General features: G+C 42.3%; 3 non-coding genes across 3 annotated transcripts; 1 reads left to right on the plus strand and 2 right to left on the minus strand.

Annotated features, from left to right (window-relative positions):
- The first annotated feature begins 1638 nt into the window (after nucleotides 1–1638).
- Nucleotides 1639–1752, plus strand: LOC140287100 (U5 spliceosomal RNA). The gene has a single exon (XR_011911460.1). It is a non-coding gene; the product is annotated as a U5 spliceosomal RNA (small nuclear RNA).
- A 3248-nt stretch (nucleotides 1753–5000) lies between these two features.
- LOC140287099 (U2 spliceosomal RNA) lies at nucleotides 5001–5184 on the minus strand. The gene has a single exon (XR_011911459.1). It is a non-coding gene; the product is annotated as a U2 spliceosomal RNA (small nuclear RNA).
- A 308-nt stretch (nucleotides 5185–5492) lies between these two features.
- Nucleotides 5493–5606, minus strand: LOC140287102 (U5 spliceosomal RNA). The gene has a single exon (XR_011911462.1). It is a non-coding gene; the product is annotated as a U5 spliceosomal RNA (small nuclear RNA).
- Between the last annotated feature and the right edge of the window lie 21361 nt (nucleotides 5607–26967).

The raw sequence follows: 26967 nt of genomic DNA on the forward strand, positions 1-26967 counted from the left end.
GGTTCTTTCTCATAATACAAAGTTTGTTGTTTAGTGTTGAAACTTCATCAGAAGTGAAGAAATAAATGAATGCCTATCAACAAATGTGGGATCTAAACTCTAGTGCTTCCTCTAAAATAATTTCCTTTCTCAATTTAGAAATGTGTGTGTGTAAGTCACAACACCCGTGACACCAAAACGGCTTTCTTTTCTCTACACTCTGCACTATGAGCACACACACCAAATCAGAAAGGCTTTTTTCTCTCTTTTCTACATTATGGACTGTGGGGACACAAAACCGCTCTCTCTCTTTTTTTTTTTTTTATATTTTATATTTTCACGTATTAGATTATGCTTAAGATACGAATGGGTTTATCAGTCACTTCAGAATCCATACATACTTATCCTCCCGTAATAAAATGGTCGGATCTTATCAAACACACTTTGTTTCTTGTGACAATCAAGTCAGCGAAACAGCGTATACACGTCAAGACACTGAATCAAGTTTGCCACAAGAACTCATAAGTTTGGCAGTATTGCTCTGCCGTCAGCAATCATACACCCATTTTATTTTCGTGAGACATGTGCAAGCACCTGTTCATCTACTGTTCTATCACTATGAATTAGTGATCTATTATCAATAAGGATACTTCTACAACTACTATCAAAGTATGTCCGGACTTCTTATGTTGTCAGTTGCTATATATGAATAAGTGGGTAGCTACTGACAAGCATTAAGCATGTCACACAGCCCAAACATATAACATTTCAGGACACACCACACAGTTAACAACCACAGTGAAGCGTGTCAAAGCCCAAACATGTAACATTCAACAAGTCACTTACACAACACATTCAAATCAAACAGTCAGACAACATACAAGAACATATACCCCAGCCGGCATTGCTCCCCTCCTATTTTCGTACAGCACATTATGTGTGCGCACACCTTTATTCACAAACTCTTCAACTTATACTCTTTTACCGAAGCTGCTACAGCTCGATTGGCCGAATACCCTTTGATCCTATTTCGGTGAATTTGACATCTGCCTTACATATAACAGATTAGCGGTTTAGCAGTTTTAATTTAGTTTGAGGGAAGGAATTCATTTTATAGCAAAATCCGAAATCGTGAAGAACTCATGAAAGTAAGCTTATTCTCAGATTCCTGAAACTTTAGATTTGCTCTTTCTTTTACTGCAAAGTACAACGTTGTTTTTTTTGTTTAAATCTTTCTAGACACGGTAAATATTAAGGACAAAGCAGTTTTCACATAGTTTGAGTGAAGGAATTCATTTTATAGATAAAATCCCAAGAGTCTGCTGAGAAAAGAGAGTGAATGCGAAGTAGACTTTAACACGGCTATGGGAGCGAGCCGAGTGTGGGCTAACCGGGAGAATTGCTTGAAAGAAACGCGACACCGAATGAACGATCAGAACAAAGCCTCAATACGGGATTCTCGTGGTGTTTTTGTTGCTGCCTTGTCTTTTGCACAGAGTAAAAGACAAGGCAGCCATCGAATAGGGCCCGATTGTTCCTAGTTGGTCAGCCGAGGAGCAAGGGGGGGGGGAGCAAGCGTCTCAACCAAGCAAAGCTCACCATGGGGAAGGTGGCTATGCCAACTAGCCTGATGCCCTGCTCCCGCAGTGACGGATAATCGTACTCTGGTTTCTCTTCATAACGTACAAGTCTTTCGCCTTTTACTAAAGATTTCTGTGGAGAGCAGCACTAATGAGTTGTTTCTATTTTTGGCAGGCTTTACCTTTGCGGGTGAAGCCCTTTCTGTCTGTGCAAAAGAAATCTTGCTACTTTGCAGAGTGACTTCTCTGAGTAGAGTCGCCTTACTTGTTGCGACTGTGCCGATGTTCGAACCTGGAGTGCAAAGTTGTTGCTTGAATGGTGCTTGCTGGAGCGTGCGGGAGTGCAAAGTTATACCATTTAAAAGGGCTGAAGAGTGCTCAGTGCAGCGGGTGGGCGACACTCTGGCCACCTTGAAAACCGAGGTTACATCCACTACCAGGGGCAGCCCAAGTTCTGCCGCAAGTGTGGTGAGCATGGGCACCTGGTTGAGGCTTGTACCAAGGTGTTATGTGGGAAGAGCAGAGAAATTGGGCAAACTTTTGGAGAGTGTCCAAATGGCAGGAAATGTAATCTCTGTGGAGAATTAAATCACCTCTTCAGAGATTGCCCTAAATCTTTTGCCAACAAATTAAAGACGGTAAAGCCACAGTCAAGCCAACAAAGAGAAGGACCAGAGGTGGCAGTTGGTGAACAAAGTGAAGAGGTTGACCCAATAAATTCAAACTTCCCGCCAAAAGCTTGGATTGGAAGTGAGGAGCAAAAAGGGGAGGGGCCTGTAGAGGCCTCACCACTCAGTGTTGAAGACTGTGAGAATTCACAGGCAGAGGGTGGAGCTACGCTAAATGAGGAGGAAGAGCAGACAGGTGAGTCTAGTGAAGATACTCACCTCCCCGAAGGTCAACAGCCGAAGAGGACGGCATCTGAGCCTCTGATTCCCCAGTGGTATCAGAGAAGAGGGGAAGGGTTAGGTCCCTTTCAGACAGTTCTTCAGTGGAAGAACCTAGAGTCTTCCCCTCCGACTCACCAAATGAGGTCTCCTTTTTAACTTCAGCTCTGCAATCAACCCCCAGGGACTCAAAGTTAAATGCAACATTGCGTCAGAGGCCAACACCGAGAGTCCGAAAAGGAAATATAGATCACCCTACTCACTTTTCACCTAAAGAAATGAAGGAAGAGCTAGTTTCCCAAGAAATAACCTGTGTGTAATTTGTTTTGATAACTTAGAAAAACGAAAATGACATACCTACTTTCCTTTATGCTTTTAATGGTTCTCACCTTCTCAACACTAAATGTGAGAAGTGTGAAATCAAAGACAAGAGCCCAGAGTATTTTATCCTTCTTAGACTCCATAAAATCAGATGTGTTTTTAATACAAGAATGTGGACTACCTTTTTTAAAAAACCATAGACAATGGGAGGAAATGTGGCCCCATTTATCGATATGGAGTGGCTCAAATCAAAATAAAAATGATGGTGTGGCCATTCTAATTAAAAATCCGCATGTTCTGGTGAAAGGTAGCACAGTGGTGAGAGACGGACGGGCACTTTTAGCACACTTGAATTTTATGGGGCAAGACTTTAACCTCTTAAATATTTATGGTTTCAATGGAAAAAATGAAAGGTATGACCTTTTAGAAGATATACAGCTTTACATGCTAGGGCAAGTACCTTTAGTTGTAGGAGGGGATTTTAACTGTATCTTGAGCAGGAAAGATAGAAAAAGAGCAGGGGAAGATTTTAAAGTGGATAAGACTTCGATTTTACTTCAGGGCATATGCAGGGATTTTAAGCTTACTGACTGTTTTAAAACCATGCATCCCAGAGAGGAGGGCTTCACCTGGTTTAATCATGATGGCACCAGAGCCTCTCGCATTGATTATTTCTTTACTAGAGATTGCCCACCCACTGATGTTAGATTAACCCCTGTTTTCTTTTCAGACCACCTTATGCTCTCCTGCACCCTTTCACCCCCTTCTGGTGTGACGGTAGGAAGTGGTCTGTGGAAACTCAACTGTTCCCTGTTGGAGGATGAAATCATAGTCAGTCAGTACAGGGAATGTTATAAAGAGTGGCAGACCCTTCAAGACCTCTACGAAACACATGCACAATGGTGGGAAATGGTGAAGGAAACGACCCAGACTTTTTTTAAACAGCAAGGTAAACGTAAAAAAAGGAAAGAGAATAGATGTATGATGGGACTACATAAACGCTTACAGCGCTACTTTAAACTAAATCAGTGTGGCTTAGACTTTAAAGAAGAAATCAAAGATGTCAAAAAGGAAATGTCAGTTTTAGCAGAAATAAAGAGTAAAGGAATTTTTGTAAGAAGCAGGGAGCAGGAAATTGAGGAAGGTGAAAAAGAAAGAAAGTTATAAATAAAAAGGAGTGTATTCAAAATCTAAAAAGAGAAGATGGGTTTTTAACAAAATCCACACAAGAGATGATTGAAACTGTACATACCTTTTATAGTAACATGTACAAAGAGAAACCAGTGCACTTGGAAACATCGGCAGAAATCTTAAGATTCGTTGACAAAACCGTAAAAGAGAATGCACACTTGACACAGAATTTTATTGCTTTAGAGTTAAAAAAATGCCTAACAGGTTTTAAGAGAAGTCGAGCTCCGGGTTTAGACGGGCTTCCTGCAGAATTCTATCTGACCTATTGGGACCTTTTATCATCAGACATTTTAGATGTTTTTAAAGATTTTGAAAAACTCGACCGACTGCCTGACAGTTTTAGAGTGGGAATAGTGACTCTACTTTATAAAAAAAATGATAAGACTGACCTAAAGAATTGGAGGCCCATCACACTTTTAAACTTTGACTGTAAACTTTTTAGCAAGGTTTTAGCGACACGGATGTCCTCTGTTTTAGAGGAGGTAATTCACCCAGACCAAGCTTGTGCCATCTCAGGGAGACAACTCACCGACAGCCTCGTACTGATTCGAGACATTATTGATTACGCTAGAGACAGAAACACCCGGCTTTTCATCTTAAATTTAGACTTTGAAAAAGCATTTGATCGGGTCTCGCATCAATATCTCTTTCAGGTGTTGCAGCCATCGAAAAGGGCCCGATTGTTCCTACTTGGTGAGCTTTGCTTGGTTGAGACGCTTGCCCCCCCCCCCCCCCCCCCCCCGCTCCTCGGCTGACCAAGTAGAAACAATCTATTTGATGGCTGCCTTGTCTTTTACTCTGTGCAAAAGACAAGGCAGCCACAAACACCACGGGAACACCGTATTGAGGCTTTGTTCTGACCACTCATTCGGTGTCGCGTTTCTTTCAAGCAATTCTCCCGGTTAGCCCACACTCGGCTCGCTCCCAGAGCCGTGTTAAAGTCGCATTCACTCTCTTTTCTCAGCAGATTAAAAGAAAGTTTCATCTTGGGCTCCCTGAAACTTCCATCCTGCACCGCTGTTTGCTTTTTCACAAGAGCAGAGGAGAGCGCACCGTTCCCAGCGGCACTGCAGTACCGGGTCGAGGCTTGGAGTGAACGGAGCAAGCTTCTTTTTCAACTCCTATTCTTAAAAATCCATTTAATATGTTGTCCTCGTATAGAGGACATATTAAACTGATAAGAACAGATACTACACTTGATCTTAGCCAAAAGGCCGAGAAGCGATAACTGTCCACTGTTTCAGGTCCGAGGGCCCTTGCTGGCACAATGCGCACTTGTAGCAGTGTTCTTTTTATGGCCATAGGTGGCCAGAGTGTCACGTTGCACCTCCGCCCACCCGCTGCACTGAGCACTCTTCAGCCCTTTTAAATGGTATAACTTTGCACTCCCGCATGCTCCAGCAAGCACCATTCAAGCAACAACTTTGCACTCCAGCTTCGAACATCGGCACAGTCGCAACAAGTAAGGCGACTCTACTCAGAGAAGTCACTCTGCAAAGTAGCAAGATTTCTTTTGCACAGACAGAAAGGGCTTCACCCGCAAAGGTAAAGCCTGCCAATAATAGAAACAACTGATTAGTGCTGCTCTCCACGGAAGTCTTTAGTAAAAGGCGAAAGACTTGTACGTTATGAAGAGAAACCAGAGTACGATTATCCGTCACTGCGGGAGCAGGGCATCAGGCTAGTTGGCATAGCCACCTTCCCCATGGTGAGCTTTGCTTGGTTGAGACGCTTGCTCCCCCCCCCCTTGCTCCTCGGCTGACCAACTAGGAACAATCGGGCCCTATTCGATGGCTGCCTTGTCTTTTACTCTGTGCAAAAGACAAGGCAGCAACAAAAACACCACGAGAATCCCGTATTGAGGCTTTGTTCTGATCGCTCATTCGGTGTCGCGTTTCTTTCAAGCAATTCTCCCGGTTAGCCCACACTCGGCTCGCTCCCATAGCCGTGTTAAAGTCTACTTCGCATTCACTCTCTTTTCTCAGCAGACTCTTGGGATTTTATCTATAAAATGAATTCCTTCACTCAAACTATGTGGAAACTGCTTTGTCCTTAATATTTACCATGTCTAGAAAGATTTAAACAAAAAAAACAACGTTGTACTTTGCAGTAAAAGAAAGAGCAAATCTAAAGTTTCAGGAATCCGAGAATAAGCTTACTTTCATGAGTTCTTCCCGATTTCGGATTTTGCTATAAAATGAATTCCTTCACTCATACTAAATTAAAACTGCTAAACCGCTAATCTGTTATATGTAAGGCAGATGTCAAATTCACCGAAATAGGATCAAAGGGTATTCGGCCAATCGAGCTGTAGCAGCTTCGGTAAAAGAGTATAAGTTGAAGAGTTTGTGAATAAAGGTGTGCGCACACATAGTGTGCTGTACGAAAATAGGCAGGGAGCAATGCCGGCTGGGGTATATGTTCTTGTATGTTGTCTGACTGTTTGATTTGAATGTGTTGTGTAAGTATCCTGTTGAATGTTACATGTTTGGGCTTTGACACGCTTCACTGTGGTTGTTAACTGTGTGGTGTGTCCTGAAATGTTATATGTTTGGGCTGTGTGACATGCTTAATGCTTGTCAGTAGCTACCCACTTATTCATATATAGCAACTGACAACATAAGAAGTCCGGACATACTTTGATAGTAGTTGTAGAAGTATCCTTATTGATAATAGATCACTAATTCATAGTGATAGAACAGTAGATGAACAGGTGCTTGCACATGTCTCACGAAAATAAAATGGGTGTATGATTGCTGACGGCAGAGCAATACTGCCAAACTTATGAGTTCTTGTGGCAAACTTGATTCAGTGTCTTGACGTGTATACGCTGTTTCGCTGACTTGATTGTCACAAGAAACAAAGTGTGTTTGATAAGATCCGACCATTTTATTACGGGAGGATCAGTATGTATGGATTCTGATGTGACTGATAAACCCATTCGTATCTTAAGCATAATCTAATACGTGAGACAACGCCCTGGCACACGATAAAAAAAAAAAAAAGAGAGAGAGCAGTTTTGTGTCCCCACAGTCCATAATGTAGAAAAGAGAGAAAAAAGCCTTTCTGATTTGGTGTGTGTGCTCATAGTGCAGAGTGTAGAGAAAAGAAAGCCGTTTTGGTGTCACGGGTGTTGTGACTTACACACACACATTTCTAAATTGAGAAAGGAAATTATTTTAGAGGAAGCACTAGAGTTTAGATCCCACATTTGTTGATAGGCATTCATTTATTTCTTCACTTCTGATGAAGTTTCAACAATAAACAACAAACTTTGTATTATGAGAAAGAACCAGACTCATTCTTCAGGAATCCGAAAATAAGCTCTATTTTATGAGTTATGCACGAATTCGGATTCTCCTATAAAACGAATTCATTAACTCAAACCAAGTTAAGACTGCTTTGTCCTTCATATTTATTCATGTCTAATCAAGTTTCAACGATAAACAACGTTGTACTTTGTAGAATGAGAAAGAACTTCTTCAGCAATAAGCATCTCTCGACATATGACGAAATACAGATTTTGCTATAAAATTAATTCCTTCTATCAGCCTGACTTAAAACTGTTTGTCCTCCTTATTTATCCACTTCAAATCAAGTTTCAACAATTAAAAAAAATTTGTAGTTTGAGAAAGAACAACTTAATCTTCAGCAATCAGTATAAAAAGAGGTGCAAATGCCAACCATACATACCTAAAAGGTGGAGCGGAAGTATTCAGCTGCAAGTAGGTGTGAATGTTCGACCATAATTTGTAAAAAGCGGGTAAGAAAAGGTTCGAATGCCCGACTATATATTAACAAAAGCGGGAGGAGAGGTCTTCGGATGAGAGTGGGTGAGAATTTCCAACCATAATCTATAAAATACGGTGAAAAAAAATATGTGAATGCCTCATAGAACACTAAAAGCGGAAGTGTTCGGCTGCAAGAAGGTGTGAATGTCCGACTATATTTGGTGAAAAGCAGGTGAAGCAAGGTCTGAATGCCCAACCTTACATCATCAAAAGCGAGATCAGAGGTGTTTGGCTGCAAGAAGGCCATAGTTTGCCAAAAGCGGGTAAGATGCGAATGACCGACTAAATATCAACAGAAGTGGGGGCGGAGGTCTTCGGATGCAAGTGGGTGTGAATATCCCACCATACAAGTGTGGTGGAGAGGAAGCTGTGAATGGCCGACCATAGTAAAAGGCGGGTGAGAGAAGGTGCGAATGTCAAACCATACATAATCAAAACAGGGAGCGGAGGTGTTCTGCTGTAAGAAGGTGTGAATGTCCAACCATAGTTGGTAAAAAGCGGGTAAGAAAAGGTTAAAATACCCGACTGTACACAATCAATAGCGGGAGCGGAGTTGTTCGGGTACTAAAAGGTGTGAAAGTCCGACCATGGTTTGTAAAAAGCGGGTAAGAAAAGGTGCGAATGCCCGACAATGTATGATCAAAAGAGGGAGTGGAGGTTTTCGGCTGCAAGAAGGTCTGAATGTCCAACCATAATTTGTAAAAACCGGGGAAGAAAAGGCTCGAAAGCCCGACTATACACCATCAAAAGTGGGAGCGGAGGTGTTCAGCTGCAAGACGGTCTGAATGTCCATCAATAACTGCTAGAAAACATGAAAGAAAATTTTCGAATATCAAACTGCACATGATCATAAGCGGGAGAGGAGGTGTTCAGCTGCAAGAAGGTGTGAATGTCTACCCATAATTACTGAAAAATGTGTAAGAAAAGGTGCGAATGCCTAACCATACATCATCAAAAGAGGGAGCGGAGGTGTTCCGCTGTAAGACGGTGTGAATGTCCGACCATAGATGGTAAAAAGCGGGTAAGAAAAGGTTAAATTACCCGACTGTACACAATCAAAAGAGGGAGCGGAGTTGTTCAGCTAAGAGAAGGTGTGAAAGTCCGACCTTGGTTTGTAAAAAGCGGGTAAGAAAAGGTTCGTATGCCCGAATATACACCATCAAAAGCGGAAGCGGAGGTGTTTGGCTGCAAGATATTGTGAACGTCCGACCAAAGTTTGTAAAAAGCAGTTAAGAAAAGGTTCGAATATCTAACCAAACATAAGAATGAGTCTTTTCCGCTGTAGAATGCCCGACTATAGACCATCAAATGCGGGAGCGGAGGTGTTCGGCTCTGAGTAGGTGTGAATGTCCGACCATAATTGCTGAAGAATGTGTTAGAAAAGGTAAGAATGCTGGACCATACATCATCAAAAGCGGTAGAGGTGGTGTTCGGCTGCAAAAAGGTGTGACTGTTCGACTAAAGTTTGTAAAAAGTGGGTAAGACAAGGTGCGAATGCCTGACAATGTATGATCAAAAGCGGGAGCGGAGGTGTTCAGCTGCAAGAAGGTCTACATGTCCATCAATAATTGCTAGAAAACATGAAAGAAACTTTTCGAAAATCAAACCGCACATGATCATAAGTGGGATAGGAGGTGTTCAGCTGCAAGGTGTGAATGTCCACCCATAATTCCTGAAAAATGGGCCAAAAAAAGGTGTGAATGCCCAACCATACATCATCAAAAGCAGGAGTGGAAGTGTTCGGCTACAAGAAGGTGTGAACGTCCAACCAAAATATGTAAAAAGAAGTTAAGAAAAGGTTCGAATATCCAACCAAACATAATCAAAAGTGGGAGCAGAGCTGTTCGACAGCAAGTAGGTGTGAATGTCAGATCATAATTTGCAAAAAGCTGATGAGAAAGGGTGAAAATGCCCGACTATACATCATCAAAAGCGAGAGAGGTTGTGTTCGGCTGCAAGTAGGTGTGAATGTCCAGCCATAATTACTCACAAACGGGTAAGAAAAGGTAGTATTGCAGGACCATATATGATCAAAACAGGGAGCGGAGGTGGTTCAGCTGCAAGAAGGTTTGAATGTCAAACTAAAGTTCAAATATATTAACAAAAGCGGGAGGAGAGGTCTTCGGATGAAAGTGGTTGAAAATTTCCATCCATAATGTATAAAATGCGGTGAAAAAAAAGGTGTGATAGAACACTAAAAGGTGGAGCGGAAGTGTTCGGCTGCAAGAAGGTGTGAATGTCCGACTATATTTGGTGAAAAGCAGGTGAAGCAAGGTCTGAATGCCCAACCTTACATCATCAAAAGCAAGATCAGAGTTGTTTGGCTGCAAAAAGGCCATAGTTTGCCAAAAGCGGGTAAGGTGCGAATGTCCGACTAAATATCAACAAAATTTGGGGCGGAGGTTTTCGGATGCAAGTGGGTGTGAATATCCCACCATACAAGTATGGTGGAGCGGAAGCTGTGAATAGCCGACCATAGTTTGGAAAAAGCGGGTAAGAAAAGGTTAAAATACCCGACTGTACACAATCAATAGCGGGAGCGGATGTGTTCGGCTACAAGAAGGTGTGACAGTCCGACCATGGTTTGTAAAAAGCGGGTAAGAAAAGGTGCGAATGTCCGACAATGTATGATCAAAAGAGAGAGCGGAGGTTTTCGGATACACGAAGGTTTGAATGTCCTACCATAGTTTGTAAATAGCGGGTAAGAAAAGGTTCGAATGCCCGACTATATATTAACAAAAGCGGGAGGAGAGGTCTTCGGATGAGAGTGGGTGAGAATTTCCAACCATAATCTATAAAATACGGTGAAAAAAAATATGTGAATGCCTCATAGAACACTAAAAGCGGAAGTGTTCGGCTGCAAGAAGGTGTGAATGTCCGACTATATTTGGTGAAAAGCAGGTGAAGCAAGGTCTGAATGCCCAACCTTACATCATCAAAAGCGAGATCAGAGGTGTTTGGCTGCAAGAAGGCCATAGTTTGCCAAAAGCGGGTAAGGTGCGAATGACCGACTAAATATCAACAAAAGTGGGGGCGGAGGTCTTCGGATGCAAGTGGGTGTGAATATCCCACCATACAAGTATGGTGGAGAGGAAGCTGTGAATGGCCGACCATAGTAAAAGGCGGGTGAGAGAAGGTGCGAATGTCAAACCATACATAATCAAAACAGGGAGCGGAGGTGTTCTGCTGTAAGAAGGTGTGAATGTCCAACCATAGTTGGTAAAAAGCGGGTAAGAAAAGGTTAAAATACCCGACTGTACACAATCAATAGCGGGAGCGGAGTTGTTCGGCTACTAAAAGGTGTGAAAGTCCGACCATGGTTTGTAAAAAGCGGGTAAGAAAAGGTGCGAATGCCCGACAATGTATGATCAAAAGAGGGAGTGGAGGTTTTCGGCTGCAAGAAGGTCTGAATGTCCAACCATAATTTGTAAAAACCGGGGAAGAAAAGGCTCGAAAGCCCGACTATACACCATCAAAAGTGGGAGCGGAGGTGTTCAGCTGCAAGACGGTCTGAATGTCCATCAATAATTGCTAGAAAACATGAAAGAAAATTTTCGAATATCAAACTGCACATGATCATAAGCGGGAGAGGAGGTGTTCAGCTGCAAGAAGGTGTGAATGTCTACCCATAATTACTGAAAAATGGGTAAGAAAAGGTGCGAATGCCTAACCATACATCATCAAAAGAGGGAGCGGAGGTGTTCCGCTGTAAGACGGTGTGAATGTCCGACCATAGATGGTAAAAAGCGGGTAAGAAAAGGTTAAATTACCCGACTGTACACAATCAAAAGAGGGAGTGGAGTTGTTCAGCTAAGAGAAGGTGTGAAAGTCCGACCTTGGTTTGTAAAAAGCGGGTAAGAAAAGGTTCTTATGCCCGAATATACACCATCAAAAGCGGAAGCGGAGGTGTTCGGCTGCAAGATATTGTGAACGTCCGACCAAAGTTTGTAAAAAGCAGTTAAGAAAAGGTTCGAATATCTAACCAAACATAAGAATGAGTCTTTTCCGCTGTAGAATGCCCGACTATAGACCATCAAATGCGGGAGCGGAGGTGTTCGGCTCTGAGTAGGTGTGAATGTCCGACCATAATTGCTGAAGAATGTGTTAGAAAAGGTAAGAATGCTGGACCATACATCATCAAAAGTGGTAGAGGTGGTGTTCGGCTGCAAAAAGGTGTGACTGTTCGACTAAAGTTTGTAAAAAGTGGGTAAGACAAGGTGCGAATGCCTGACAATGTATGATCAAAAGCGGGAGCGGAGGTGTTCAGCTGCAAGAAGGTCTACATGTCCATCAATAATTGCTAGAAAACATGAAAGAAACTTTTCGAAAATCAAACCGCACATGATCATAAGTGGGATAGGAGGTGTTCAGCTGCAAGGTGTGAATGTCCACCCATAATTCCTGAAAAATGGGCCAAAAAAAGGTGTGAATGCCCAACCATACATCATCAAAAGCAGGAGTGGAAGTGTTCGGCTACAAGAAGGTGTGAACGTCCAACCAAAATATGTAAAAAGAAGTTAAGAAAAGGTTCGAATATCCAACCAAACATAATCAAAAGTGGGAGCAGAGCTGTTCGACAGCAAGTAGGTGTGAATGTCAGATCATAATTTGCAAAAAGCTGATGAGAAAGGGTGAGAATGCCCGACTATACATCATCAAAAGCGAGAGAGGTTGTGTTCGGCTGCAAGTAGGTGTGAATGTCCAGCCATAATTACTCACAAACGGGTAAGAAAAGGTAGTATTGCAGGACCATATATGATCAAAACAGGGAGCGGAGGTGGTTCAGCTGCAAGAAGGTTTGAATGTCAAACTAAAGTTCAAATATATTAACAAAAGCGGGAGGAGAGGTCTTCGGATGAAAGTGGTTGAAAATTTCCATCCATAATGTATAAAATGCGGTGAAAAAAAAGGTGTGATAGAACACTAAAAGGTGGAGCGGAAGTGTTCGGCTGCAAGAAGGTGTGAATGTCCGACTATATTTGGTGAAAAGCAGGTGAAGCAAGGTCTGAATGCCCAACCTTACATCATCAAAAGCAAGATCAGAGTTGTTTGGCTGCAAGAAGGCCATAGTTTGCCAAAAGCGGGTAAGGTGCGAATGTCCGACTAAATATCAACAAAATTTGGGGCGGAGGTTTTCGGATGCAAGTGCGTGTGAATATCCCACCATACAAGTATGGTGGAGCGGAAGCTGTGAATAGCCGACCATAGTTTGGAAAAAGCGGGTAAGAAAAGGTTAAAATACCCGACTGTACACAATCAATAGCGGGAGCGGATGTGTTCGGCTACAAGAAGGTGTGACAGTCCGACCATGGTTTGTAAAAAGCGGGTAAGAAAAGGTGCGAATGTCCGACAATGTATGATCAAAAATGAGAGCGGAGGTTTTCGGATACACGAAGGTTTGAATGTCCTACCATAGTTTGTAAATAGCGGGTAAGAAAAGGTTCGAATGCCCGACTATATATTAACAAAAGCGAGAGGAGAGGTCTTCGGATGAGAGTGGGTGAGAATTTCCAACCATAATCTATAAAATACGGTAAAAAAAAATATGTGAATGCCTCATAGAACACTAAAAGCGGAAGTGTTCGGCTGCAAGAAGGTGTGAATGTCCGACTATATTTGGTGAAAAGCAGGTGAAGCAAGGTCTGAATGCCCAACCTTACATCATCAAAAGCGAGATCAGAGGTGTTTGGCTGCAAGAAGGCCATAGTTTGCCAAAAGCGGGTAAGGTGCGAATGACCGACTAAATATCAACAAAAGTGGGGGCGGAGGTCTTCGGATGCAAGTGGGTGTGAATATCCCACCATACAAGTATGGTGGAGAGGAAGCTGTGAATGGCCGACCATAGTAAAAGGCGGGTGAGAGAAGGTGCGAATGTCAAACCATACATAATCAAAACAGGGAGCGGAGGTGTTCTGCTGTAAGAAGGTGTGAATGTCCAACCATAGTTGGTAAAAAGCGGGTAAGAAAAGGTTAAAATACCCGACTGTACACAATCAATAGCGGGAGCGGAGTTGTTCGGCTACTAAAAGGTGTGAAAGTCCGACCATGGTTTGTAAAAAGCGGGTAAGAAAAGGTGCGAATGCCCGACAATGTATGATCAAAAGAGGGAGTGGAGGTTTTCGGCTGCAAGAAGGTCTGAATGTCCAACCATAATTTGTAAAAACCGGGGAAGAAAAGGCTTGAAAGCCCGACTATACACCATCAAAAGTGGGAGCGGAGGTGTTCAGCTGCAAGACGGTCTGAATGTCCATCAATAATTGCTAGAAAACATGAAAGAAAATTTTCGAATATCAAACTGCACATGATCATAAGCGGGAGAGGAGGTGTTCAGCTGCAAGAAGGTGGGAATGTCTACCCATAATTACTGAAAAATGGGTAAGAAAAGGTGCGAATGCCTAACCATACATCATCAAAAGAGGGAGCGGAGGTGTTCCGCTGTAAGACGGTGTGAATGTCCGACCATAGATGGTAAAAAGCGGGTAAGAAAAGGTTAAATTACCCGACTGTACACAATCAAAAGAGGGAGCGGAGTTGTTCAGCTAAGAGAAGGTGTGAAAGTCCGACCTTGGTTTGTAAAAAGCGGGTAAGAAAAGGTTCGTATGCCCGAATATACACCATCAAAAGCGGAAGCGGAGGTGTTCGGCTGCAAGATATTGTGAACGTCCGACCAAAGTTTGTAAAAAGCAGTTAAGAAAAGGTTCGAATATCTAACCAAACATAAGAATGAGTCTTTTCCGCTGTAGAATGCCCGACTATAGACCATCAAATGCGGGAGCGGAGGTGTTCGGCTCTGAGTAGGTGTGAATGTCCGACCATAATTGCTGAAGAATGTGTTAGAAAAGGTAAGAATGCTGGACCATACATCATCAAAAGCGGTAGAGGTGGTGTTCGGCTGCAAAAAGGTGTGACTGTTCGACTAAAGTTTGTAAAAAGTGGGTAAGACAAGGTGCGAATGCCTGACAATGTATGATCAAAAGCGGGAGCGGAGGTGTTCAGCTGCAAGAAGGTCTACATGTCCATCAATAATTGCTAGAAAACATGAAAGAAACTTTTCGAAAATCAAACCGCACATGATCATAAGTGGGATAGGAGGTGTTCAGCTGCAAGGTGTGAATGTCCACCCATAATTCCTGAAAAATGGGCAAAAAAAAGGTGTGAATGCCCAACCATACATCATCAAAAGCAGGAGTGGAAGTGTTCGGCTACAAGAAGGTGTGAACGTCCAACCAAAATATGTAAAAAGAAGTTAAGAAAAGGTTCGAATATCCAACCAAACATAATCAAAAGTGGGAGCAGAGCTGTTCGACAGCAAGTAGGTGTGAATGTCAGATCATAATTTGCAAAAAGCTGATGAGAAAGGGTGAGAATGCCCGACTATACATCATCAAAAGCGAGAGAGGTTGTGTTCGGCTGCAAGTAGGTGTGAATGTCCAGCCATAATTACTCACAAACGGGTAAGAAAAGGTAGTATTGCAGGACCATATATGATCAAAACAGGGAGCGGAGGTGGTTCAGCTGCAAGAAGGTTTGAATGTCAAACTAAAGTTCAAATATATTAACAAAAGCGGGAGGAGAGGTCTTCGGATGAAAGTGGTTGAAAATTTCCATCCATAATGTATAAAATGCGGTGAAAAAAAAGGTGTGATAGAACACTAAAAGGTGGAGCGGAAGTGTTCGGCTGCAAGAAGGTGTGAATATCCGACTATATTTGGTGAAAAGCAGGTGAAGCAAGGTCTGAATGCCCAACTTTACATCATCAAAAGCAAGATCAGAGTTGTTTGGCTGCAAGAAGGCCATAGTTTGCCAAAAGCGGGTAAGGTGCGAATGTCCGACTAAATATCAACAAAATTTGGGGCGGTGGTTTTCGGATGCAAGTGGGTGTGAATATCCCACCATACAAGTATGGTGGAGCGGAAGCTGTGAATAGCCGACCATAGTTTGGAAAAAGCGGGTAAGAAAAGGTTAAAATACCCGACTGTACACAATCAATAGCGGGAGCGGATGTGTTCGGCTACAAGAAGGTGTGACAGTCCGACCATGGTTTGTAAAAAGCGGGTAAGAAAAGGTGCGAATGTCCGACAATGTATGATCAAAAGAGAGAGCGGAGGTTTTCGGATACACGAAGGTTTGAATGTCCTACCATAGTTTGTAAAAAGCGGGTAAGAAAAGGTGCGAATGTCCGACTATGTATGATCAAAAGAGAGAGCGGAGGTTTTCGGATACACGAAGGTTTGAATGTCCTACCATAGTTTGTAAAAAGCAGTTAAGAAAAGGTTCGAATATCCAATCAAACATAATCAAAAGCGGGAGCAGAGCTGTTCGACTGCAAGTAGGTGTGAATGTCCAGCCATAATTACTCACAAACGGGGGAAGAAAAGGTAGTATTGCCAGACCATACATGATCAAAACAGGGAGCGGAGGTTCAGCTGCAAGGTGTGAATGTCTGACTATAGTTTGTAAAAAGCGGGTAAGACAAGGTGCGAATGTCCAACAATGTATGATCAAAAGAGAGAGCGGAGGTGTTCGGCTGCAAGGTCTGAATGTCCAACCATAATTTGTAAAAACCGGGTAAGAAAAGGCTCGAAAGCCCGACTATACATCATCAAAAGCGGGAGCGGAGGTGTTCAGCTGCAAGAAGGTGTGAATGTCCAACCATAGTTGGTAAAAAGCGGGTAAGAAAAGGTTAAAATACCCGACTTTACACAATCAATAGCGGGAGCGGAGTTGTTCGGCTACTAAAAGGTGTGAAAGTCCGACCATGGTTTGTAAAAAGCGGGTAAGAAAAGGTGCGAATGTCCGACTATGTATGATCAAAAGAGAGAGCGGAGGTTTTCGGATACACGAAGGTTTGAATGTCCTACCATAGTTTGTAAAAAGCAGTTAAGAAAAGGTTCGAATATCCAATCAAACATAATCAAAAGCGGGAGCAGAGCTGTTCGACTGCAAGTAGGTGTGAATGTCCAGCCATAATTACTCACAAACGGGGGAAGAAAAGGTAGTATTGCCAGACCATACATGATCAAAACAGGGAGCGGAGGTTCAGCTGCAAGGTGTGAATGTCTGACTATAGTTTGTAAAAAGCGGGTAAGACAAGGTGCGAATGTCCAACAATGTATGATCAAAAGAGAGAGCGGAGGTGTTCGGCTGCAAGGTCTGAATGTCCAACCATAATTTGTAAAAACCGGGTAAGAAAAGGCTCGAAAGCCCGACTATACATCATCAAAAGCGGGAGCGGAGGTGTTCAGCTGCAAGAAGGTGTGAATGTCCAACCATAGTTGGTAAAAAGCGGGTAAGAAAAGGTTAAAATACCCGACTTTACACAATCAATAGCGGGAGCGGAGTTGTTCGGCTACTAAAAGGTGTGAAAGTCCGACCATGGTTTGTAAAAAGCGGGTAAGAAAAGGTGCGAATGCCCGACAATGTATGATCAAAAGAGGGAGTGGAGGTTTTCGGCTGCAAGAAGGTCTGAATGTCCAACCATAATTTGTAAAAACCGGGGAAGAAAAGGCTCGAAAGCCCGACTATACACCATCAAAAGTGGGAGCGGAGGTGTTCAGCTGCAAGACGGTCTGAATGTCCATCAATAATTGCTAGAAAACATGAAAGAAAATTTTCGAATATCAAACTGCACATGATCATAAGCGGGAGAGGAGGTGTTCAGCTGCAAGAAGGTGTGAATGTCTACCCATAATTACTGAAAAATGGGTAAGAAAAGGTGCGAATGCCTAACCATACATCATCAAAAGAGGGAGCGGAGGTGTTCCGCTGTAAGACGGTGTGAATGTCCGACCATAGATGGTAAAAAGCGGGTAAGAAAAGGTTAAATTACCCGACTGTACACAATCAAAAGAGGGAGCGGAGTTGTTCAGCTAAGAGAAGGTGTGAAAGTCCGACCTTGGTTTGTAAAAAGCGGGTAAGAAAAGGTTCGTATGCCCGAATATACACCATCAAAAGCGGAAGCGGAGGTGTTCGGCTGCAAGATATTGTGAACGTCCGACCAAAGTTTGTAAAAAGCAGTTAAGAAAAGGTTCGAATATCTAACCAAACATAAGAATGAGTCTTTTCCGCTGTAGAATGCCCGACTATAGACCATCAAATGCGGGAGCGGAGGTGTTCGGCTCTGAGTAGGTGTGAATGTCCGACCATAATTGCTGAAGAATGTGTTAGAAAAGGTAAGAATGCTGGACCATACATCATCAAAAGCGGTAGAGGTGGTGTTCGGCTGCAAAAAGGTGTGACTGTTCGACTAAAGTTTGTAAAAAGTGGGTAAGACAAGGTGCGAATGCCTGACAATGTATGATCAAAAGCGGGAGCGGAGGTGTTCAGCTGCAAGAAGGTCTACATGTCCATCAATAATTGCTAGAAAACATGAAAGAAACTTTTCGAAAATCAAACCGCACATGATCATAAGTGGGATAGGAGGTGTTCAGCTGCAAGGTGTGAATGTCCACCCATAATTCCTGAAAAATGGGCAAAAAAAAGGTGTGAATGCCCAACCATACATCATCAAAAGCAGGAGTGGAAGTGTTCGGCTACAAGAAGGTGTGAACGTCCAACCAAAATATGTAAAAAGAAGTTAAGAAAAGGTTCGAATATCCAACCAAACATAATCAAAAGTGGGAGCAGAGCTGTTCGACAGCAAGTAGGTGTGAATGTCAGATCATAATTTGCAAAAAGCTGATGAGAAAGGGTGAGAATGCCCGACTATACATCATCAAAAGCGAGAGAGGTTGTGTTCGGCTGCAAGTAGGTGTGAATGTCCAGCCATAATTACTCACAAACGGGTAAGAAAAGGTAGTATTGCAGGACCATATATGATCAAAACAGGGAGCGGAGGTGGTTCAGCTGCAAGAAGGTTTGAATGTCAAACTAAAGTTCAAATATATTAACAAAAGCGGGAGGAGAGGTCTTCGGATGAAAGTGGTTGAAAATTTCCATCCATAATGTATAAAATGCGGTGAAAAAAAAGGTGTGATAGAACACTAAAAGGTGGAGCGGAAGTGTTCGGCTGCAAGAAGGTGTGAATATCCGACTATATTTGGTGAAAAGCAGGTGAAGCAAGGTCTGAATGCCCAACCTTACATCATCAAAAGCAAGATCAGAGTTGTTTGGCTGCAAGAAGGCCATAGTTTGCCAAAAGCGGGTAAGGTGCGAATGTCCGACTAAATATCAACAAAATTTGGGGCGGTGGTTTTCGGATGCAAGTGGGTGTGAATATCCCACCATACAAGTATGGTGGAGCGGAAGCTGTGAATAGCCGACCATAGTTTGGAAAAAGCGGGTAAGAAAAGGTTAAAATACCCGACTGTACACAATCAATAGCGGGAGCGGATGTGTTCGGCTACAAGAAGGTGTGACAGTCCGACCATGGTTTGTAAAAAGCGGGTAAGAAAAGGTGCGAATGTCCGACAATGTATGATCAAAAGAGAGAGCGGAGGTTTTCGGATACACGAAGGTTTGAATGTCCTACCATAGTTTGTAAAAAGCGGGTAAGAAAAGGTGCGAATGTCCGACTATGTATGATCAAAAGAGAGAGCGGAGGTTTTCGGATACACGAAGGTTTGAATGTCCAACCATAGTTTGTAAAAAGCAGTTAAGAAAAGGTTCGAATATCCAATCAAACATAATCAAAAGCGGGAGCAGAGCTGTTCGACTGCAAGTAGGTGTGAATGTCCAGCCATAATTACTCACAAACGGGGGAAGAAAAGGTAGTATTGCCAGACCATACATGATCAAAACAGGGAGCGGAGGTTCAGCTGCAAGGTGTGAATGTCTGACTATAGTTTGTAAAAAGCGGGTAAGACAAGGTGCGAATGTCCAACAATGTATGATCAAAAGAGAGAGCGGAGGTGTTCGGCTGCAAGGTCTGAATGTCCAACCATAATTTGTAAAAACCGGGTAAGAAAAGGCTCGAAAGCCCGACTATACATCATCAAAAGCGGGAGCGGAGGTGTTCAGCTGCAAGAAGGTGTGAATGTTCGACCATAATTGCTAGAAAAATGTGTTAGAAAAGGTAAGAATACTGGACCATACATCATCAAAAGCGGGAGAGGTGGTGTTCGGCTGCAAGAAGATGTGAAAGTCCGACAATGGTTTGTAAAAAGTGGGTAAAAAAAGGTTCGAATGCACGAATATACATCATCAAAAGCGGAAGCGGAGGTGTTCGGATGCAAGAAGGTGTGAACGTCCGACCAAAGTTTGTAAAAAGCAGTGAAAAGCGAGAAAAAGCATTTCGTGAGTTCTGCATGATTTGGGATTTTGCTTATAAAATGCATTACTTCACTCAAACTATGTTAAAACTGATTTGTCCTTCATATTTACCATGTCTAGAAATATTTAAACAAAAAAACAACGTTGGACTTTGCAGTAAAAGAAAGAGCAAATCTAAAGTTTCAGGAATCCGAGTATAAGCCTGCTTTCATGAGTTCTGCACGATTTCGGATTTTGCTATAAAATGAATTGCTTTGCTCAAACCAAGTTAAAACTGCTTTGTCCTTCCATATTCATCAATGTCTAGATCGACTTCAACAAAGAAAAACATTGGACTTTGCAGTAGAAGAAGTTGAAATCCATCTACACATTGATAAATATGAAGGACAAAGCAGTTCCCACTTGCCCATAAGAAAATAAGCTTATTCTCGGATTCCTGATCCTTCAGTGTTGCTCTTTCTTCTACTGCAAAATACAATGTTGTTCTTTGTTGAAGTCGATCTAGACATTGATAAATATGAAGGAAAAAGCAGTTTTTGAGTGAATGAATTCATTTTATACATAAAATCCGAAATCGTGCAGAACTCATGAAAATAAGCTTATTTTCGGATTCCTAAAACTTTAGATTGGCTCTTTCTTTTACTGCAAAGTACAACGTTGTTTTTTTGTTTAAATCTATCGAGACATTGATAAATATGAAGGTAAAAGCCGTTTTAACATAGTTTGAGTGAAGGAATTGATTTTATAGATAAAATCCCAAATCATGCAGAACTCCTCAAAAGGGGCGTATGGCTTAATCACAAGTGTGGTTCTTTCTCATTCAGGGTAGTATGAGGAAGTTTATGCTTGAAATATATGTAGAAATGGGTACATATGAACGACAAAGCAGTGTTAACTTAGTTTGAGTGAAGGAATTCATTTTATACATAAAATCCCAAATCATGCAGAACGTATGAAAAGAAGCTTATTCTCGGATTCCTGATCCTTCAGTTTTGCTCTTTCTTCTACTGCAAAATACAATGTTGTTCTTTGTTGAAGTCGATCTAGACATTGATAAATATGAAGGAAAAAGCAGTTTTAACTTGGTTTGAGTGAATGAATTCATTTTATACATAAAATCCGAAATCGTGCAGAACTCATGAAAATAAGCTTATTCTCGGATTCCTAAAACTTTTGATTTGCTCTTTCTTTTATTGCAAAGTACAACGTTGTTTTTTTTGTTTAAATCTATCGAGACATTGATAAATATGAAGGTAAAAGCCGTTTTAACATAGTTTGAGTGAAGGAATTAATTTTATAGATAAAATCCCAAATCATGCAGAACTCCTCAAAAGGGAGGTATGGCTTAATCACAAGTGTGGCTCTTTCTCATTCAGGGTAATATGAGGAAGTTTATGCTTGAAATATATGTAGAAATGGGTACATATGAAGGACAAAGCAGTGTTAACTTAGTTTGCGTGAAGAAATTCATTTTATACATAAAATCCGAAATCGTGCAGAACTCATGAAAATAAGCTTATTCTCGGATTCCTAAAACTTTTGAATTGCACTTTCTTTTACTGCAAAGTACAACGTTGTTTTTTGTTGAAATCTATCTAGACATTGATAAATACCAGCCGAAACTCTGCTGCCACTTTTGATAATTTATGGTTGGACATTCTTACCTTTTCTTACCCGCTTTTTACAAATTATGATCTTACATTCACACCTACTTGCAGTCGAACACCTTCTCATCCACTTATGATCATGTGCGGTTGGGCTTTCGCACCTTTTCTTACCCATTTTTCAGTAATTATGGGTGGACATTCAGACCTTGTCTTACCCGCTTTTTACAAACTTTAGTCGGACATTCAAACCTTGCAGCTGAACAACCTCCGCTCCCTGTTTTGATCATATATGGTCTGGCAATAGTACCTTTTCTTACCCGTTTGTGAGTAATTATGGCTGGACATTCACACCTTCTTGCAGCCGAACACAACCTCTCCCGCGTTTGATGATATATGGTCCGGCATTCTTACCTTTTCTAACACATTTTTCAGCAATTATGGTCGGACATTCATACCTACTCACAGACGAACACCTCCGCTCCCATATTTGATAGTGTATAGTCGGGCATTCTCACCCTTTCTCATCAGCTTTTTGCAAATTATGATCTGATATTCACACCTACTTGCAGTCGAACAGCTCTGCTCCCTCTTTTGATTATGTTTGGTTGGATATTCAAACATTTTCTTAATGCTTTTTACAAACTTTGGTCGGACGTTCACACCGTCTTGCAGCCGAACACCTCCGCTTCCGCTTTTGATGGTGTATAGTCGGACATTCGAGCCTTTTCTTACCCACCTATTACTTACTATGGTTGGACATTCAAACCTTCTTGTAGCCGAACACATCCGCACCTGCTTTTGATGATGTATGATTTGGCATTCGCACCTTTTCTTACCCATTTTTCAGTAATTATGGGTCGGACATTCAGACCTTCTTGCACCTGAACACCTCTGCTCCCGCTTTTGATGGTGTATAGTCGGGCTTTCGAGCCTTTTCTTCCCCGATTTTTACAAATTATGGTTGGACATTCAGACCTTGCAGCCGAAAACCTCCACTCCCTCTTTTGATCATACATTGTCGGGCATTCGCACCTTTTCTTACCCGCTTTTTACAAACCATGGTCGGACTTTCACACCTTTTAGTAGCCGAACAACTCTGCTCCCGCTATTGATTGTGTACAGTCGGGTATTTTAACCTTTTCTTACCCGCTTTTTACCAACTATGGTTGGACATTCACACCTTCTTACAGCAGAACACCTCCGCTCCCTGTTTTGATGATGTATGGTTTGACATTCGCACCTTCTCTCACTCGCCTTTTACTATGGTCGGCCATTCACAGCTTCCTCTCCACCATACTTGTATGGTGGGATATTCACACCCACCTGCATCCGAAGACCTCCGCCCCCACTTTTGTTGATATTTAGTCGGTCATTCGCACCTTACCCGCTTTTGGCAAACTATGGCCTTCTTGGAGCCAAACACCTCTGATCTCGCTTTTGATGATGTAAGGTTGGGCATTCAGACCTTGCTTCACCTGCTTTTCACCAAATATAGTCGGACATTCACACCCACTTGCATCCGAAGACCTCCGCCCCAAATTTTGTTGATATTTAGTCGGACATTCGCACCTTACCCGCTTTTGGCAAACTATGGCCTTCTTGCAGCCAAACACCTCTGATCTCGCTTTTGATGATGTAAGGTTGGGCATTCAGACCTTGCTTCACCTGCTTTTCACCAAATATAGTCGGACATTCACACCTTCTTGCAGTCGAACACTTCCGCTCCACCTTTTAGTGTTCTATGGGGTATTCACACCTTTTTTTCACCGCATTTTATAGATTATGGTCGGAAATTTTCAACCACTCTCATCCGAAGACCTCTCCTCCCGCTTTCTTTAATATATTTGAACTTTAGTCGGACATTCAAACCTTCTTGCAGCTGAACCACCTCCGCTCCCTGTTTTGATCATATATGGTCTGGCAATACTACCTTTTCTTACCCGTTTGTGAGTAATTATGGCTGGACATTCACACCTACTTGCAGCCGAACACAACCTCTCTCGCTTTTGATGATGTATGGACCGGCATTTTTACCTTTTCTAACACATTTTTCAGCAATTATGGTCGGAGATTCACACCTACTCACAGCCGAACAACTCCGCTCCCGCATTTGATGATGTTTGGTTGGATATTCGAACCTTTTCTTAACTGCTTTTTACATATTTTGGTTGGACGTTCACACCTTCTTGTAGCCGAACACTTCCACTCCTGCTTTTGATGATGTATGGTTGGGCATTCACACCTTTTTTTTGCCCATTTTTCAGGTATTATGGGTGGACATTCACACCTTGCAGCTGAACACCTCCTATCCCACTTATGATCATGTGCGGTTTGATTTTCGAAAAGTTTCTTTCATGTTTTCTAGCAATTATTGATGGACATTTAGACCTTCTTGCAGCTGAACACCACCTCTCCCGATTTTGATGATGTATGGACCGGCATTTTTACCTTTTCTAACACATTTTTCAGCAATTATGGTTGGAGATTCACACCTACTCACAGCCGAATAACTCCGCTACCGCATTTGATGGTGTATAGTCGGGCATTCTCACCCTTTCTCATCAGCTTTTTGCAAATTATGATCTGACATTCACACCTACTTGCAGTCGAACACCTCTGATCTCGCTTTTGATGATGTAAGGTTGGGCATTCAGACCTTGCTTCACCTGCTTTTCACCAAATATAGTCGGACATTCACACCCACTTGCATCCGAAGACCTCCGCCCCAAATTTTGTTGATATTTAGTCGGACATTCGCAACTTACCCGCTTTTGGCAAACTATGGCCTTCTTGCAGCCAAACACCTCTGATCTCGCTTTTGATGATGTAAGGTTGGGCATTCAGACCTTGCTTCACCTGCTTTTCACCAAATATAGTCGGACATTCACACCTTCTTGCAGCCGAACACTTCCGCTCCACCTTTTAGTGTTCTATCACACCTTTTTTTCACCGCATTTTACACAGTATGGTTGAAAATTTTCAACCACTCTCATCCGAAGACCTCTCCTCCCGCTTTTGTTAATATATTTGAACTTTAGTCGGACATTCAAACCTTCTTGCAGCTTAACCACCTCCGCTCCCTGTTTTGATCATATATGGTCTGGCAATACTACCTTTTCTTACCCGTTTGTGAGTAATTATGGCTGGACATTCACACCTACTTGCAGTCGAACACAACCTCTCTCGCTTTTGATGATGTATGGACCGGCATTCTTACCTTTTCTAACACATTTTTCAGAAATTATGGTCGGAGATTCACACCTACTCACAGCCGAACAACTCCGCTCCCGCATTTGATGGTGTATAGTCGGGCATTCTAACCCTTTCTCATCAGTTTTTTGCAAATTATGATCTGATATTCACACCTACTTGCAGGCGAACAGCTCTGCTCCCGCTTTTGATTATGTATGGTTGGATATTCGAACCTTTTCTTAACTGCTTTTTACAAACTTTGGTTGGACGTTCACACCTTCTTGTAGCCGAACACATGCACTCCTGCTTTTGATGATGTATGGTTGGGCATTCGCACCTTTTTTTTACCCATTTTTCAGGTATTATGGGTGGACATTCACACCTTCTTGCAGCTGAACACCTCCTCTCCCACTTATGATCATGTGTGGTTTGATTTTCGAAAATTTTCTTTCATGTTTTCTAGCAATTATTGATGGACATTTAGACCTTCTTGCAGCTGAACACCACCTCTCCCGATTTTGATTATGTATGGACCGGCATTTTTACCTTTTCTAACACATTTTTCAGCAATTATGGTTGGAGATTCACACCTACTCACAGCCGAACAACTCCGCTACCGCATTTGATGGTGTATAGTCGGGCATTCTCACCCTTTCTCATCAGCTTTTTGCAAATTATGATCTGACATTCACACCTACTTGCAGTCGAACAGCTCTGCTCCCGCTTTTGATTATGTATGGTTGGATATTCGAACCTTTTCTTAACTGCTTTTTACAAACTTTGGTTGGACGTTCACACCTTCTTGTAGCCGAACACATGCACTCCTGCTTTTGATGATGTATGGTTGGGCATTCGCACCTTTTTTTTTACCCATTTTTCAGGTATTATGGGTGGACATTCACACCTTCTTGCAGCTGAACACCTCCTCTCCCACTTATGATCATGTGTGGTTTGATTTTCGAAAATTTTCTTTCATGTTTTCTAGCAATTATTGATGGACATTTAGACCTTCTTGCAGCTGAACACCACCTCTCCCGATTTTGATCATGTATGGACCGGCATTTTTACCTTTTCTAACACATTTTTCAGCAATTATGGTTGGAGATTCACACCTACTCACAGCCGAACAACTCCGCTACCGCATTTGATGGTGTATAGTCGGGCATTCTCACCCTTTCTCATCAGCTTTTTGCAAATTATTCTCTGACATTCACACCTACTTGCAGTCGAACAGCTCTGCTCCCGCTTTTGATTATGTTTGGTTAGATATTCGAACCTTTTCTTAACTGCTTTTACACAAACTTTGGTTGGACGTTCACACCTTCTTGCAGCCGAACACCTACGCTTCCGGTTTTGATAGTGTATATTCGGGCATACAAACCTTTTCTTACCCGCTTTTTACAAACCATGGTCGGACTTTCACACCTTCTCTTAGCTGAACAACTCCGCTCCCTCATTTGATTGTGTACAGTCGGGTATTTTAACCTTTTCTTACCCACTTTTCACCAACTATGATCGGACATTCACACCGTCTTACAGCGGAACACCTCCGCTCCCTCCTTTGATGGTGTATGTTCAGGCATTCAAACCTTTTCTTACCCGCTTTTTACAAACTATGGTCGGACATTCAAACCTTCTTGTAGCCGAACACATCCACTCCTGCTTTTGATGATGTATGGTTGGGCATTCGAACCTACTTGTTGCCCGCTTTTCATTAATTATGGGTGGACATTCACACCTTGTCGCAGCCAAACACCTCCGCTCCCTGTTTTGATCATGTATGGTTTGACATTCGCACCTTCTCTCAACCGCTTTTTACTATGGTCGGCCATTCACAGCTTCCTCTCCACCATACTTGTATGTTGGGATATTTACACCCACTTGCATCCGAAGACCTCCGCCCCCACTTTTGTTGATATTTAGTCGGTCATTCGCACCTTACCTGCTTTTTGCAAACTATGGCCTTCTTGCAGCCAAACACCTCTGATCTCGCTTTTGATGATGTAAGGTTGGGCATTCAGACCTTGCTTCACCTGCTTTTCACCCAATATAGTCGGACATTCACACCTTCTTGCAGCCGAAAACTTCCGCTCCACCTTTTAGTGTTCTATGGGGCATTCAAACTTTTTTTTCACCGCATTTAATAGATTATGGTTGGAAATTCTCACCCACTCTAATCCGAAGACCTCTCCTCCCGCTATATAGTCGG

The sequence above is a fragment of the Leuresthes tenuis genome, unplaced genomic scaffold (genome assembly GCF_036924035.1).
Source record: "Leuresthes tenuis unplaced genomic scaffold, fLeuTen1.0.hap1 SCAF_109, whole genome shotgun sequence".
Lineage (NCBI taxonomy): Eukaryota > Metazoa > Chordata > Actinopteri > Atheriniformes > Atherinopsidae > Leuresthes > Leuresthes tenuis.